Source organism: Mobula hypostoma, chromosome 4 (assembly GCF_963921235.1).
Source record: "Mobula hypostoma chromosome 4, sMobHyp1.1, whole genome shotgun sequence".
Lineage (NCBI taxonomy): Eukaryota > Metazoa > Chordata > Chondrichthyes > Myliobatiformes > Myliobatidae > Mobula > Mobula hypostoma.
This window is the reverse complement of record NC_086100.1, coordinates 22,283,293-22,297,830: the sequence shown is the minus strand read 5'-3', so window position 1 is coordinate 22,297,830 and position 14,538 is coordinate 22,283,293.

Below are 14,538 nucleotides of genomic sequence, written 5' to 3'. Positions count from 1 at the left end.
TGTGTCCAAAACCCTTTGAGGAAGAAAGTTCTAAAGACTCATGTGCCCGAGAAAATTAAAAAGAAACACCTAATCTCTGATTTAAGTGGTAATGCTTTGCTTTTAAACAGTGAACCTAATTCTAGTTTGTCAAACACCTACTCTGTCAAGATCCTTTTGGATCTCAACTACTTCAAATCATGTCATATTTCAGTAGTAAACTCAAATTGCGGTTAGCCAGGTGAAATCAAACTTTACTAAATTAGTTTACTAGAATATTTCAGGGCTAGATTAGAATGATCTAAATATTAATAAGGTGATAGGAAAAGGGAGGGATGGTTTCTTTCATCCCATAAAGGGAATATCATAGTAAATGCAACTTCAGATTAATGCTACTAGTTATCCTTCACATAGAATGACATGGAGTGACATGGATATGCAGAGGGCAGCGTGGTAGTGTAGTCTTTAGGGCATAGATTTACAGTGCCAGGGAGCTGCAATCAATGATCAATTCCTGCCACTGCCTATAAAGAGTCTGTACGTTCTTCTTGTGCCCATGTGGGTTTCCTCTGGTTTCCTCCCACATTCGGAAGATGTATGGGTTAGGGATAGTAGGCTGTGGGTTTGCAATGCTGGCACCCAGAGGTGTGGTGACATTTGCTGGGTCGCCCCAGCACTGTGCTTAGACTGTGTTGGTTGTTGACACAAAATAAAAGGTGCATTTCACTGCATGTTTTGATGTCCATGTGACAAATAAAACTGATCTTTAACTTTTAATCTTTTGGATATGGCAACTATGTGGATAGGGAAACCTTTATTGGAGTTTTTTGGACGTCAAGGTGCACAGTCATTTTGAAATAGCTGTGTGTTGTTGAGCGCTTCTATGTTTCTTTTTCTGATGTGTTTTTATTTTATTTCTTTGTTAAATATGCGAAGTATGTGAAATGTTATATTTCTTTTCCTTTGATGATTGTGAAAAACATGAGGACATGTTTCACTATTTAGTTTAATTATTATTATTGTTTATTTGTATATGTGAAATATATGTAAAATTCAATAAAAATATTGTTTAGAAAAATTATTTCTCTGTTAATCCAATTCTTGATCGTTTATGGCTTTTGCTTTATTTTCACTTTGAAAAACATTATAGAGAAGTGCAGGTAATCTTCAGAGCAATTGAGAAACTTTTCAATCCACAACTACATTCCAGAGTCAAGCTCACTCCAACCACAATAGCAATCTGCAGATGTAGGCAGTGTTTGCTCACATTCAGAGGCTAAACTTCAAGATCTTCATGCATACAAAATAGGCCCAATACTTAACATCTGCAAGAACTTGCCCTCATTTTGCCACACTATTCTCTGATAAGAAAGGTTTGCAGTGAGATGCTGGAAAATGTGAACAATTTCCCACATATCAGGGGTTAGGTAGAAACATACAAACATGGAAAACCTACAGCACAATACAGGCCCTTCAGCCCACAAAGCTGTGCCAAACATGTCCTTACCTTAGAAATTACCTAGGGTTACCATAGCCCTCTATTTTTCTAAGCTCCATGTACCTATTCAGGAGTCTCTAAAAAGATCCTACCGTATCCGCCTCCCCCACTGTCGCTGGCAGCCCATTCCACGAACTCACCACTCTAAGTAAAAAAATTTGCCCCTGACATCTCCTCTGTACCTACTTCCAAGCACCTTAAAACTGTGCCCTCTCGTGCTAGCCATTTTAGCCCCGGGAAAAAGCCTCTGACCATCCACACAATCAATGCCTCTCATCACCTTGTACACTTCTATCAGGTCACCTCTTAAACTCCATCTCTCCATGGAGAAAAGGCCGAGTTCACTCAACTTATTCTCATAAGGCATGCTCCCCAATCCAGGCAACAAGTTCCCACATCCTTCCTGTAGTGAGGCGACCAGAACTGAGCGCAGTACTCCAAGTGGAGTGTGACCAGGGTCCTATATAGCTGTAACATTACCTCTCTGCTCCTAAACTCAATCCCACGATTGATGAAGGTCAATACACCGCATGCCTTCTTAACCACAGAGTCAACCTGCGCAACAGTTTTGAAAATCCTATGGACTTGGACACCGTAGGATATTGGCCAAGGCAAATATTGATGGTGAAATATACTTTTCACCTACAATGTACTGGCTTATTCTTTGATCAATTAAGGAAAAGACATTTTGAGTATCAAGACTGATACTCTATCTGGCAGTTGTATTTTCTTGGTAGAATTCTCTTCCTATATACGTCAAAGATCCAGAATACCAACAGGTGAGGAAAATGCCAAGGATTTGGAGAAGTAGAAGAGCAAGATCAGGCCATATGAATAAACCACAAATTGCCTACATACATTAAGTCAGGTGCTACAAACACCACAAAGTATAGACCTATCACACTTGTGGAGATCTTCACTTCATATGTACCTGTGCAGTAGATGCAGGGGCAGTGGGAATTTCTCAGACACAAGAATGAACAAGCATTCCATGCTGAGGTCTTCAACGTGCAATGTATGAGAGGTGATCTGATAGACAGAACAAGATGATATGAGGCATAGATAGAGTAGACAGCAAGAGACTATTCTACAAGATTGGATGAATGTATGGGGGAAGTTAGAGGTAAGTTTTTTCCATAGAGTGGTGGGTGTGTGGAACACTCTGCCCGAGGTAGAGATGGAGGCAGGTGCATTCGGGACACTTAAGAACTCGTAGACAGATACATGGATGATGGAAAAATGGAGGCTTTTGAGGAGGGTAGGGTTAGATGGATCTGAGAGTAGTTTAAAAAGTCGGCAAGTCATTGTGGGTTGATGGGCTGGCGCTGTGCTGTAGTGCTCAATGTTCTACGTTCTAAATTATGGGACACTATCAATGTCATTATAATTAAAGCTGTGATTCATGGATGAAAACTGAAGCACCTTGTGTGGTTTGCTCCTGGCTTTTCTGTGCAGCATCATCACATGTGCAACATCACACCTTTAACAGCATGTTTATTCTCTCAAGACAGTATATCTTCATGCTATCCTTTGACGTAGTGACCACCTAATGTATGGGCAGAAGGTCCTGCTTCAGTATTGTGTTTGGAGCCAACACCTTATGGCAAGTTAGTCTCAAAAAACTTGCTATGGAAGTGCAATCCTTTCTTGTAGGTCAGAAGCGAGCACTGGCTGACTGAAATCCCCAGGCCATTCAAGTCACAATTACTATGGCAGGTAAACTTTATATGCTAACATGCTGAGCTTGAATGGACTAAATGGATCTTCCTGTAGAAAGGAATTAACTACAATGAGCTCTATATGATATAAGACCAACATTACATAAATGAGCCCGACTGTTTTAGAATGATGACAGGCAATAAGCCATCAATCAATCTTCAAGTTAAAATTAGTTAAAGGCCCAGTATGAAATTAACCATGACTGAATAAATAATGAACTACCAAGTACATACTGATGTGAGTTTTACACAGAGCCTTATGATGTTTTTAATTTATCTTTTCTTTGATTTGATCTTGCCACATTCTCCCAATGGTAATAACTTCCCATAGCCTATCAGAACTGTTCCTACAACTAGAGCTACTGTATAAAGAATATAAATCTATATATATAATTCTGTTTGTTTAATCTTTTTCAAAGTGCATGTAAAATGCATGCACTCAAAGAGTTCAACCGGCATTTCCTAAATGATCCTACTAAAGAATGCAACAGAAATTGGCACAAAATTATTCTATAAAGGAAGGTTTTTTCACAGTTTCCAGAGCTGTCAAAGTGAAAGATGTTTATCATCAAACCAAAGTATTTACTGGGTTCAATTTTCAACAAGAGCTGGTCATTGACTTCAGAAATGCTGGTGGTGCACATGGTCCTATTTATATCAACGGTGTTGAGGTTGAAAAGGTTGAAAGCCTGGACGTGAACATCACCAATTGCCTGTCCTGATCTGACCTCATTGTTCACACAGCCAAGAAAGCTCACCAACACCTCTACATCCTCAGGAGGATAAATAAATTCAGTATGTTCCCGTTGACTCTTACCAATCTTCATTGAGGCAGCATAGAAAGCTACTGTCTGTATGCATTACAGGTAAATATAGCAAAAGCTTTTGTGACCATGAGAAACTGCAAAGGCTTGTGGACACAACTCAGCATACCACAGGAACCAACTCATCCTCTATAGACTCTGTCTCTGTTCTTTCTGCTGCCTCAGTATAGCAATCAACAGAATCAAAGACTCCACTCGTCCCATATATTCTCTCTTCTCCCCCTCTCCCATTGGGCAGAAGATGCAAACTCCTGAAAACACATACCACAAGGCTCAAGGACACCTTCTATCTCACTGTACTAAACATTTGAATGGACCTCTTGTATGACAAGATGGATTCTTGGTCATATAATATGCCTTGTTATAATCTTGCACTTTATCATCTACCTGCACTTTTTCAGTAATGTTAATTTTTATTATTGATTTATGTATTTAGAAATTCAGTGTGGAGCAGGCCCAATGAGCTGTACTGCCCAGCAAGCCATCTATCTTTAATCCTTGCCTAATCACTGGACAATTTACAATGACCAATTAGCCTATAATCGGTGGGTCTTTGATGGGAGGAAACCAGAGTGCCTGGAAGAAACCCACGCGGTCATAGGGAGAACAAGCTCATTACAGACTTTATTTTGCATTGTTATTGTTATTGATTTATCTTAATCTAGCTCAATGTGTAATGATTTGATCTGTAGGAGACTGAGGCGTGCAAAGTTCCATGCCCCCATTCTAACATCTTTCTACAGGAGCACCATTGAGAGTGTTGTATCTGGCTGCATCATTGAGTTGTCCAAAAGCTGCAAGGCTTCGAACTGCAAGACCCTATCAAGGATAGTAAAAACTGTCAAGATCATCATTGAGATTTCCCTCACCCCTGTTTGTGACATTTACAAGGAGCATTGCAGATGAAGAGTTCAAAGCATTGTTGAGGATCCCTACCATGCATGTCACAATATCTTTGACACACTATGTCAGGAAGGAGGTACAGAGGCATCAGGACAAGGACTGCCAGACTGGTTAACAGCTTCTTCCCTCAGGCTGTGAGACTAATGAAACCCTGCTACCACCGAGGTCTTGTCACAAGGACAGTGAGCTATTTATTGTTTACATGTGCCGTGCCTTACTATATTCATTTTGAATTATATTTTATTAACTTACTTAGAGTATAACATTTTGGTTTAAGTGATGTATATGATATATGTTGTGTGGGTGCACTGTGACCCAATAAAACGTTGTTTTATTTGGTTGTATATATGCATAGTCAGACAATATTAAACTTGAAGTTGAACTGTATAAAAATATAGAAGACAAGCTTTTCATTGTAACTTGGTACATAGAAGCCAATATGCAACTTGACTGACATTGCAGATCAACCATCTATCCAAATTACTGAGACTGCACGTCTAAACAGTTTCATAGCTCTAGTGGCAACACTAGAGGTTTTCCTGGACAGCAGGTAAAGAATTAATCCCCTAATGAAAGGTTGGAGCAGTATTACTCATGTAATCATATAGCACAAAACAAGACTTTCAATATGCATTGTCTGTGGTTTATATGAGGCAGCTATCCATGTTATAACCACATTCGAGTATTCTGTCTATACTCCTTGAAAATTGGCTAATCGCAAGTATTCATCTCATTGACTTTTAAAAGTGACTATGGAATCTGATTCCACCTGCCTTCAGACAGTATGACCTGACCTCTACAGTCTTCTGTATAATTTCCATTGTTTTCCTTCTAACATTTTTTGGCAGTTAACTCTATATTCCCACCTGCTAGAAGGAATAGTTTCTCACTGCTTGTTCTATTAACACTGCTCAATATTTTGAATAGCTTTGATACATCTTCCTTAAATCTTCTCACCAAGTCTGTTTTAAGAGCAATGAATCTATCTACATTGTATTCTGTGTTGTGCATTTATTGAGATTATTACGGTAATTAGTTCGTGGGTGGGGATATAGTAAAAGCAAAGGGAATAAGTTACATATTCAAGCTTTATTCTGGTTATTTTAGAGGTGGGGATTGCTGAGTGTGATATCTTTTGACTGCTTAATTACATTTGAAATCTTTAACTTTACTTAACTTCACTTAATTCTGCTTAAGTACGTTTAATATCAGTAGTTTTATTTTCATTAGTTTCATCATTTCAAATGCATCTATTTTGCTACTTAACTAATAAAGGATCAAATATGTTCCTTCAACTTTTTGAACATTATTATTGTATTGGATCAGAGGGCAGTTCATGCAGGATAACTCCCCGTGCTTGGTCTCCAGCAGCGGCATTGGCTTGCTTGAGTAGCCAAAAATGAGTTTTAATAATCATAACCACTTTTTTAGATGAACGACAAGCATTCAACTAGTTTTTCAACTTAAACTGCTACTTCTAAAGATTCATGGATCGATAGAATACAGATGGAATACAGTGCCAGGAAGTGTATGGTCATGCACTTTGGTGGAAGAAATGAAAGGTTTGACTAAATGGAGAGAAAATACAAAAGACGGAGGTGCAAAGGGACTTAAAAACATAGCAAGATAGAAAATCGACAGCACATTACAGGCCCTTCACCCCACAATGTTGTGCTGACCATGTAACCTTCTCGAGAAGCTGCCCCGAATTTCTCTACGGCATAGCCCTCTACTTTTCTAAGCTCCATGTACTTATCTAAGAGTCTCTTAAAAGACCCTATTGTATCCAGCTCTACCACATTCACTGGCAGTGCATTCCACGCACCCACCACTCTCTGTGTGAAAAACCTATCTCTGACATCCCCTTTGTACCTACTTCCAAGCACCATAAAACTATGCCCCCTCCTGTTAGCCATTTCAACCCTGGGAAAAAGCCTTTGGCTATTCACACAATCAATGCCTCTCATCACCTTATACACCTCTATCAGGTCACCTCTCATCCTCGGTCGCTCCAAGGACTTGAGAGTCCTTGTGCAGGACTCTCTGAAGGTTAATTTGCAGGTTGAGTGTGTGGTGAGGAAGGCAAATGCAATGTCAGCATTCATTTCAAGAGGACTGGAATATACTGTAAAAGCAAGGATGTAATGTTGAGACTTTATAAAGCACTGGTGAGGCCTCACTTGGTGTATTGTGGGCAGTTTTGGGCACCTTATCTTAGAAACAATGTGCTGAAATTAGATAGGGTTCAAAGGAGGTTCATGAAAATGATCCCGGGATTGAACAGATTTTCATATGAAGAGCGTTTGATGGCTCTGGGCCTACATTCACTGGAATTCAGAGGAATGAGGGGTGACCTAATTGAAACCTATGGAATGGTGAAAGGTCTTGATAGAGTGGATGTGGAAAGGATGCTGCCTATGGTGGGGGAGTCTGAGACCAGATGACACAGCCTCAGAATAGAGGGCTGTCCTTTTAGAATGGCGATGAGGAGACATTGCTTTAGCCAGGAGTTGTGAATCTGTGGAAATCATTGCCACAGACAGCTGTGGAGGCCAAGTCTTTATGTATATTTAAGGCAGAGGCTGATAGATTCTCGTTTCGTCAGGACATGAAGGGATACGGGGAGGTGATTGGCACTGACAGAAAAATTGGATCAGCCATGATGAAATGGCAGAACAGACCTGATGGGCCAAATGGCCTAATTCTGTTCCTATATCTTACAGTTTTACGGTCTTATGGTCCTGCCCTCTCTCAAAATATATTATCTTTATTCCACAGCTTTTTAGGTCATCAAATAAGCTGCCAATTCTGGTACTTACAGAGACTTAGTGTCCTTATGCCGCCTAGATTATCTCTTGCTTCCCATTACACACTAGGATAGATGTCATCGAATATTGGGAATATTTCCTTCCAGAGACTGACTTACATATAGACTCACAGCCTATAGATAACTCACGTTCTCAGTATTATTTACCAACAATTTTAATTTTTTAAAATTAATTTCTCTTCATTTGCAGTCTGGTTTTTGTCAGTGTTAGTTATTTGCCGTTTGTTATTTTTAGTTTCTCATAAATTCTATTGTATTTCTTTATTTTCCTGTGAATGCCTGCAAGAAAATTGATCTCCTTGTAGTTTATAGTGAATGATATGTAATTTGGTAATAAATTTACTTTCAATTTTGGACTTTGAACTTTAATGCGAGGAGGAGAAGATGGCGACGCGACACAGCGCACGCAGCCATTCCGAATGAATATCGATATGTGTAACTAGGGGTGCTGTGCATCAATCTGGATTTGAAAGGGACAGCCGTGAGAAAGCGCAGAGGAACATCTGCAGTAACTTCTGAAATGCCTGCTTCGCTGCCGCTGCTACTGTGCGATCCAGAATCTCCGGAGAGGAAGGCCCCAGATCCTCGGCTTTGCCTATTGCCTGTTGCCGGGGCCTGGGTCGAAGCGCTCGGCAGAGATGGTGCTCGGTGCTCAGTGTCGAATTGGTGGTCGGAGGCTCGGAGTTTTTCGGACGGACTTGGAGTCACACTGTGGTCGGATGCTTCCGGGATGCTGCATCGGCAAGTTGGCAGCGCTGGAAGTTCACCGTCTGCGTGAGATGATGGGACTTTCGAGTGACTCTGAGACTTTTACTGTGCCATGGTCTGTTTTTATCTAATTACGGTATTGCTTTGCACTGTTGTAACTATACGTTATAATTATGTGGTTTTTGTTAGTTTTTAAGTCGGTTTGTCATGTGTTTTCATGATATCTTTCTGGAAAAACATTTTTATCATTTCTTAATGCAAGCATTACTAAATGACAATAAAAGGGGACTGCGTGTCCTCATAATCATAATCATAATAATCATAATCATAACGTGTACTAATAACTCTAACATTCCTTCTTTAGTGTGCCAGGAAAGAAGGAATGTTAGAGTTATTAGTACACATTATGATTATGTTCTAAACAAATAAACTAAACATTTCAAACACATGATCAAGACTAAACTACCATCTAGCAATGAACTCTGTGATATCCCTGTAACCCCATCATCTGTCCCAGTTCCAAATTTAATCTCCAAACTGCAGAGTCTATCTTTTTGGTCCACGTATTAACTTGAGGAAGAGTCTTGGCCCAAAACATTGACGGTTCCATAGATGCTGCCAGGTCTGCTGAGTTCCTACAGCATTTTGTGTGTTTTGCTTTGGATTTCCAGCCTCTACAAATGTTTTCATGTTTGTTAATTTTAACAAACTTTACTTCTAAAATATACAGTATGATCTCATTCTTAGCAGCCACGATTACTCCATCGTCCTGATGTTCAGGTTTTGCTCAACCCATGATCTTTTTCCAAGCCCAAATCTCTCCAGTGTACCACACAATCTTCCCTCTCCCCTGAATCCCATGAATCCCTTCTCACCAACTTGATCCTCGACTTTTCTTGCAATGTCCAACCTTACATGCAGCATGACTTTCCTGTCATACTGCCAGAAAGGTGAGTTTTAGCAAAGGAAACCTTTATAAAGCACTTAATTGCTATTCTTTTGTTAATTGCTGCAGGGTGTGTGGGAATCCCTCCTCTGCCACTCAAAGCAAGTACACTTTCCCTCAGTGCATCTAACCCCATGCCTTTCACTCATCTCTCTGGCCCTCACAGCACAACCCGTTGCCCCTCTTTGTATCACACTCTTTGAGGATCATCACCTTGTCATGATGGAGAGGTTTGTGAGTTCCTGAGATCCCAAAAGCAATGCCTTCCAGCACTTAGCTCCTGCGAGGGTCACCCATGGCGGTACAGTCAAGGAGCAGGTTCCAGACAAAGAGAGATCCAACCAAGATGAAGCTGGTGGAAGCTGACATCACAACAGCATTGAAGATGGAGGAAAGGTGCAGCCATGAAGGCCCCTGGTCATCTTGCATTCCATGCCACTGCACCCTGACCCCAATCTCTCAAGGACAGTGTGGTGGCTGCCCATTCCTCATTCTCCACATATTAAACGAAAGGCGTTCTCCAGTAAAGAAGTCAACCCTAACAGACAACCCCTTAAAAGAACCTCATACTCAACATGAGTGATCGCACTGCTATCCGTCAATGCAACTCCTACTGTTCTTCACTGCAGTTCCTTCTGGTGCTCACTGCAGTCCCTCACACGCTTCCCCGCACTCCCTATTGCCACTCACTGTGTTCCTTCCTGCACCCCATTCCCTTTTTTCTCTCCTGATGCGTCAGCTGTGTATCTGTTCTGAAAGACTCTGTTAGAGGAATTATCTCCTGACGTCCAATTTAAATGACTGCTCATGGCATTTAAACTCACCTATCCTCATTTCTCTAACTATAGAGTCATCGGAAAGTACAGCACAGAAACAGGCCTATCTAGTCTATGCCAAAACCATTTAAACTGTCTTTTCCCATTGACCTGCACTGGAACATTAACCCTCCATATCCCCACTGTCCATGTACCCATCCAAATTTCTCTTAAACATTGAAATCAATATCTCATGGACCAGTTGTGTTAGCAGCTCAGTACACACTCTCATGCAACTCTGAGTGAAGAAGTTTCCCCTCATGTTCCTCTTAAACTTCTGGCCTTTCACCCTTAAGCCATGACCTCTGGTTATAGTCCCACCCAACCTCAGTGGAAAAAACCTGCTTGCATTTATCCTATCTATAACCCTCATAATATTGTATACCTCTATCAAATCTCCTCTCAATCATCTATGTTCTAAAGAATACAGTCCTAACCTATTCAATCTTTCCTTATAACTCAAGTCCTCCAGACCCGGCAGCATCCTTGTACATTTTCTCTGCACATTTTCAATTTTGGTTACATCTTTCCTGTACGTAGATGACCAAAACTGCACACAGTACTACAGATTAGGGCTCACCAATGTCTTATGCAACTTCAACTTAACATCCCATCTTCTGGACTCAATATATTGATTTATGAAGGCCAAGATGCCAAAAGCTTTCATTACAACCCTATCTACCTGTGGTGCCACTTCCAAGCTGCATTCCCAGATCTGTTTGTTCTACCATACTCCTCAGTGCCCTACCATTCACTGTGTAAGACCTACCCTGGTTGATCCTACCAAAGTGCAAAATTGTCTGCATTAAGTTCCAACTGCCATTTTTCAGCCCAGTTTTCCAGCTTTTGCAGATCCCTCTGCAAGCCATGCTAGCCTTCCTCACAGTCCACTACACTTCCAATCTTGGCGTCACCCATAAATTTGCTGATTCAGTTAACCACATTATCATCCAGATCATTAATATAGATGAAAAACTATAAAGGACGCAGCACTGATCCCTATAGCACAGACCTCCTGTCAAAGAGGCAACCATCTACTAACACTCTCTTCTCCCACAAAGCCAATGTCTAACCCAAATTACCACCTCATTCTGAATGCCAAGCTACTGAACCCTTTTGACCAGTCTCCCAATGTGGGGACCTTGTCAAATGCCCTACTGACATCCATGTAGATAACATCCACTGCCTTGCCTTCACCCACTTTCCTGGTAACTTCCTCAAAAATCTCTACAATATTGATTAGACATGATCTACCATGCACAAAGCCATGCTGACTATCCTTAATCAGTCCAGGTCTATCCAAATACTTATATATACGGTTCCTTAGAATACCTACCAATAACTTTCCTACAACTGATGTCAGACGCATCGGTCTATAATTTTCTGCTTTCTGTTTAGAGCATTTTTTAAACAGCAGAACAACAGTGGCTATCCTCCAATCTTCTGGATTTGCCTCAGGGTAGCAAACACCTCCTCTGTAATCTGTACAAAGTCTACGAAGTTGATGCTGCTTTGCCTTACTCCTGTAGATTCTGTGTCCATCTACCAAGTAAATCCAAATGCAAAGAATGCATTTAAGATCTCCACCATCTGTTTTGGGTCTACACATGTATTACCATTCTGGTCTTCCAGAGGACCAATTTTATCCCTTGCAATTGTTTTGCTCTTAACATACATGCAGGATCTCTTAGGATTCTCCTTCACTCTGTCTTCTAGAGCAACATCATGCCTTCTTTTAACCTTCCTGATTTCTTTCTTACACAAGAACATAAGAACATAAGAAATAGGAGCAGGAGTTGGCCATCCGGCCCATCGAGCCTGCCCTGCCATTCAATAAGATCATGGCTGATCTGTCTGCAAACTCAGCTCCATCTACCTGTCTTTTCCCCATAACCCTTAAATCCCTTACTATGTAAAAACCTATCTAACTGTTTCTTAAATATATTTAGTGAAGAAACCTCAACTGCTTCCCTGGGCAGAGAATTCCACAGATTCACCACTCTCTGGGAAAAACAGTTTCTCCTCATCTCTGTCCTAAATCTTCTCCCCTGAATCTTGAGGCAATGTCCCCTAGTTCTAGTCTCACCTACCAATGGAAACAACTTTCCTACTTCTATCTTATCTATCCCTTTCAAAATTTTGTATGTTTCAATAAGATCCCCTCCCATTCTTCTGAACTCCAGAGACTATAGTCCCAGGCGACTCAATCTATCCTCATAGGTTAACCCCTTCATCTCTGGAATCAACCTGATGAACCTCTTCTGCACTGCCTCCAAGGCCAGTATATCCTTCCTCAAGTATGGAGACCAGAACTGCACACAGTACTCCAGGTGCGGCCTCACCAGTACCCTGTATAGTTGCAGCATGACCTCCCTGCTCTTGAACTCAATCCCTCTAGCAATGAAGGTTAACATTCCGTTTGCCTTCTTAATAACCTGTTGTACCTGCAAGCCAACTTTTTGCGATTCATACACAAGCACTCCCAAGTCCCTCTGCACAACAGCATGCTGCAATCTTTTACCATTTAAATAATAATCTGCTCTTCTATTATTCCTTCCAAAGTGGATGATCTCGCATTTAACAATGTTGTATTCCATCTGCCAGACCTTGGCCCACTCACTTAACCTATCTATGTTCCTCCGCAGACTCTCCACATCCTCTGTACAATTTGCTTTTCCACTCAGTTTAGTGTCATCAACAAATTTTGCTACGCTACACTCAGTCCCCTCTTCCAAATCATCAATGTAAATGGTAAACAGCTGCAGGCCCAGCACCGACCCCTGCGGCACCCCACTCACCACTGACTGCCAACCGGAGCAACACACATTTATACCAACTCTCTGCCTTCTATTGGTTAACCAATCCACTATCCATGCCAATACACTTCCTCTGACTCCATGCATCCATATCTTATTTATAAGTCTCTTGTGCGGCACCTTATCGAATGCCTTCTGGAAATCCAAGTATATTACATCCACCTGTTCCCCTCTATCCATTGTACTCATTATGTCTCAAAGAACTCCAGTAAGTTTGTCAAACAGGACCTGACCTGTCTGAATCCATGCTGCGTCTGTCTAATGGAACCATTCCTTTCTAAATGTTTCGCTATTTCTTCCTTAATGACAGCTTCAAGCATTTTCCCGACTACAGATGTTGAGCTAACTGGCCTATAGTTGCCCTCTTTTGCCTACATTCTTTTTTAGAAAATGGTGTGACATTTGCTGTCTTCTAATCCACCGGGACCTGCCCAGAGTCTAGAGAGTTTTGAAAAATGATTACCAACGCCTCTACTATAACCTCTGCCAATTCCTTCAGCACCCTGGGACCCATCCCATCTGGACCAAGGGACTTATCTACCTTCAGGCCCTCTAGTTTGCTCATCACTATCTCTTTAGTGACAGTGATGTTACCAAAGTCCTCACCTCCCATTTCATCTATAACATCATTCTTTGGCATATTAGACATGTCCTCCACCGTGAAGACTGACACAAAATAGTTGTTCAATGCCTCAGCCATTTCCTTATCACCCAATATCAATTTCCCCTTCTCATCTTCCAAGTGACCTATGTTGACTTTAGCCACACTCTTCCGCTTTATATATTTATAAAACCTTTTGCTATCTGTTTTTATATTTTGTGCTAATTTACTTTCATATTCTATCTTCCCTTTCCTTATTTCTTGTTTAGTTGTTCTCTGTTGCTTTTTAAAGTTTTCCCAATCCTCCAGTTTCCCACTACTCTTTGCGACTTTGTACAAGAGTACAAAGTCTATCTGATACTATCTGATATTTGATACTATCTTCTATTTCTTTAATTATACAAGGCTGGCTGTCCCCACACTTACTGTCCTTACTTTTGACTGGAATATACTTTTGTTACTTCTTAACTGTTCTCTTGTATTTCTTGCACTCTATTAGCACCTCATTTGTTCTTACTTGCCTATAATCTACTGGGCATCTCCTTTTCTCTCTTAACCAGGGCCTCAATATCTCTTGAAAACCAAAGTTCCCTGCACTTATTAGCTTTATCTTTTATTCTGACAGGCATATACAAGCTTTGTACTCTCAAGATGTCATTTTTGAAGGCCTCCCACTTTCCAAGTACGCCATTGCTAGAAAGCAGCATATCCCAATCCACACTTGCCAGATCTTTTCTGATACCATCAAAATTGGCCTTTCTCCGATTTAGAATCTCATTGCACAGACCAGACCTATCTCTTCGCATATTTACTTTGAAACTAATGGCATTATGGTCACTGGATGCAAAGTATTCCCTACAAAAACTTCTGTCACCTATTCTGTCTCATTTCCTTATAGCAGAT